At 47.7% G+C, this 3,528-nt stretch overlaps 1 long non-coding RNA gene across 1 annotated transcript; it reads right to left on the bottom strand.

The window, feature by feature from the left end:
- Window positions 1-215: 215 nt before the first annotated feature.
- Window positions 216-2,315, bottom strand: LOC143662091 (uncharacterized). Its single transcript, XR_013165135.1, has 3 exons — window positions 2,202-2,315; window positions 1,703-1,757; window positions 216-1,299 (listed from the first exon to the last, which is right to left on the bottom strand). It is a non-coding gene; the product is annotated as an uncharacterized LOC143662091 (long non-coding RNA).
- Window positions 2,316-3,528: the final 1,213 nt, after the last annotated feature.

The raw sequence follows: 3,528 nt of genomic DNA, 5'->3' as shown, positions 1-3,528 counted from the left end.
TCTCTGGAACAGATTTACTGTTAATATGCACCTCAATATAATGGCAGGATGACTGTTCTATCACTATAAGGGTGACATTTCCTTCCTTCAAAGAAAAAAAAAGGACAGACACAGATGATTAGAAATTATGTACCTTTAAAGACTAAAAAATACAAAAAAATTATATGTTTTATACAACTTCCCTTACCCCAGTTTTTTATTCCCTTCTAATGCTACCTATAGGCTTTTAAAGCAGTAAAATGGCATGAGCCAGAGCAAAGAATTATATGCTAATGGGTTGGTTCAATTAATTCAGAAGATTCTTTTGCCAAGAATTTCAAAATGATATAGATAATAATTCTCCTCACTTCCCCCAAAGGTATACATAAAAAAGAACAAAAGCTATTAAAGCTGGGTTACTTAATCAGACAATTTTACCTTCTTTTACATTCCAGTTGACATCTTCTGGTGACATAGGTCTTAGATTCAGAAAGGCTGCCCAGTCCCTTCACACAAAGCTCACTTGGATGAACTCACTGCCCTCACCCCTGCGTGGGACATGACTCCCTGGGGTGTAAATCTCCCTGGCAATGTGGAACAGGACTCCAGGGGAAGAGCCAGGAAATGGCATCATTGGACTGAGAAAGCCTTTTTGACCAAACGGGGGAAGACCGAATAAAGTTTCAGCAGTTGAGAGATTTCAAACAGAGTAGAGAGGCTATTCTGAAGGCTATTCTTATGCATTACATATATCCCTTTCTGGTTTAGCGTGTATCAGAGTGGCTGGAGGGAAGTACCTGAAAACTGTTGAGCTGTGTTTCAGTAGCCTTGATTCTTCAAGATGACTGCATAAATATATAACATTTACAGTGTGACTGAGTGATTGTGAAAAACCTGCGTTTGTTGCTCCTCTAATCCAGGGTATGGACAGATGAGTAAAAAAAATATGGATAAAACACTAAATAATTGGGGGACAAAGAGTAAAATTAATTGGGTAGATGGAAATGCTAGTGGTCAATGATAGGGAGGGTTGAGGGGTCTGGGATGTATAAGTTTTTTCTTTGTATTTTTCTAGAGTGATACAAACGTTCTAAAAATGATCATGGTGATGACTACACAACTCTCGGATGGTATTTTGTGCCACTGACTGTTTACTTTGGAATGGACTGCATGTGCATGAAGATATCTCAATAAAAATATTAAAATAAAAACAAAAACTTACCTGGAGATAAACTTATATGTGTGCCTGAAGGAAACTATAGATACCTGGCTGTCATAAGGACGAGGTATGCACATCTATTAACAACCACACATTTTCACCTTTAAGATAAAATAGTTATTTCCTACAGTGAACAAATAGTTGGAGCATAATAAAAGAAACAAAAGGAAGAATACATTAGCAATTTCCAGAATTTATGTTTTTGATCATTATCATTCGACATTTGAAAACAGACTGTTCAGTAACATGAAAATGACTACCATGGTTAGTAGGTCTATAAGCAGGCAGCCTTGAATAAACTAGGACAGAAGTCCATTGCTAAGGTGTCTCTCCTCTTTTTTGGAGGTGTTGGAGAGGTGAAAGGGGGTGAGGAGCTAAAACTCTGCCTCTCTGGGTGTCTGTGCACTCCACACACACACCTAGTGCCCTTCTTATAAACCACAGGTAGCTTTCAGAAGGTCCCCTTAAAGCCGGCACGAGACACTTTGCTCTCAGAAAACTTACTTGTAAAAAACTCTTGGGGATTTTGGCCAGATCTTCTACGTATTCCTTGCAGATACTAAACGGAAAAAACTGAAATTACAACACGGCAAAGAGGGTAAGATAGCAGCATAACATCCTCCAGAACCAGAAGGGACCAAGTATTTCTACATGCGTGATGCTAATTACCAAGACGGGGGTGGGGGGGGTGAGTGGGAGGGGGGTGAGTGCCCGAGGCGCCCGGTTTGCATTAAAATCCGCTGACCCAATCCAGGCTGAGCCACTCCTCTGCCTGACAAAAGGGCCTGGGCTCTGGGCGCTGGTTCCCATTCCGTTAAAGGAAACGGGAGGAGCAGTTCCCACACCGCAAGCCTCTAGTGGGCGGGAAAGGCCCGGCCCGGCCCAGCCCGGCGCACCCTCCCTCTCAGGCTCCGAAACTTCCGAGGGCCCGACGCGCACCCCGGGCGGGGGAAGCACCCTGCGCCCGCCACCCCGCAGCGCTCTCCGCGCAGCCCGCACTCACCGCACGAAGACCACGACGGCCCGGCGCTCCCGGAACAGCGCGCCCAACGGCACCCGCTCCCCGGAGTCGTCCAGCGCCGGCAGTTCGCCCACTGCGAAGCCCCGGGCTGGCCGCCCTCAGGGCCGCTCGGCGCCGGGGTTGCGTAACCGCTGACCTGCCGCGGGACCTGCGGCGCGGGGCGGGGCGCGGGGTCCTGGCGGGGCTTAAGGGGCGGGACGGGGCCGGGGTGGGGGGGGGGGCGGACGCGCGCGCGCGCGCGCGGGAGGAGCGGCTCCAGGTTGCTCTCGGGTCGGCGCAAAGCCCGGAACGGGACCCCGGGGGCGGGGCGCAGGTGTGTGAGCAGAGCTGGAGCCGGGCGGGGTGCAAGGCGCGACGGGGTCTCGCCGGGAGGCTCGCAGGGCGCGGAGCGACGGGAGCAGGACGAGGTCCAGGCCGGCTGGGCACTGGGGGCCGGGCGGGGCGCACCCGGGCCGCGTGGAGGTGCGGGTGCCGCGGTCCTCGTTGCCTCAGGAACCTGCAGACCACGCGGGGATTTTCTTCCTCGGGATTCAGGGTAGGAGGAGCGAGAGGACTTGGAGGAGAAAAGCATATTTTAAGGAGAAAGCAGTCCTGTACTCCAAAGTCGTCTAGACCTAGGATAGTTCTTACCTATCTACTCAAGAGAACCGGAATGGCCCAGGAAATTAAAAGGAATTTTTTTTCTTTTAAAAAATATTTAAAAGAAATAAACAATCACATCTGTCAACCAATAGTATTATTGTTTTCTTTTCATTCCGTTATTAACCCAACCCCCCTCAGCTCTGGTAATACTTTTTCGAGATATCAATTACATATAGTGTAATGTATAGCCCTGAAGTGCAGAATTCAATTAATTTTTCCAACATTATATAATAAAAATTTTGAAACATAGCGAAAAGTTGGAAAAATTTAACAGTGAACACCGTATATCCACCTCCTAGAGTCTACCCCTAACGTTTCGCTCCACTTTATCACGCATCTATGCAGAGTTAGCTGAGTTTTACCTGATTATCATCCCTGCCATTCACACCTCTATCAAAATACTGAAACTATTTCATCACTGGAGAAAATCCCCTCAACGTCACTATTTTTAACAGTGGGAACAATAAACCTATTTTAGAATTGTACTGGGAAAGGTTTCAAGAGTCCATGTGATTTCCAGAGTGTTTCTAGCTAAAGCTGTTGATGAGACCCTGATGTGAGGTAACCCAGCAGTGTGTCATGTGCGGGTCCCTGAAATGGTAGATTGCGGGGAATGAGGAACATGGAGTGAGAGAGCTGGCATCAGTTTTGTAGAGGAAGTCCCACC

This window comes from Tamandua tetradactyla, chromosome 2, assembly GCF_023851605.1.
Source record: "Tamandua tetradactyla isolate mTamTet1 chromosome 2, mTamTet1.pri, whole genome shotgun sequence".
Classification (NCBI taxonomy): Eukaryota; Metazoa; Chordata; class Mammalia; order Pilosa; family Myrmecophagidae; genus Tamandua; species Tamandua tetradactyla.
This window is presented reverse-complemented; position numbering and strand designations above follow the sequence as displayed.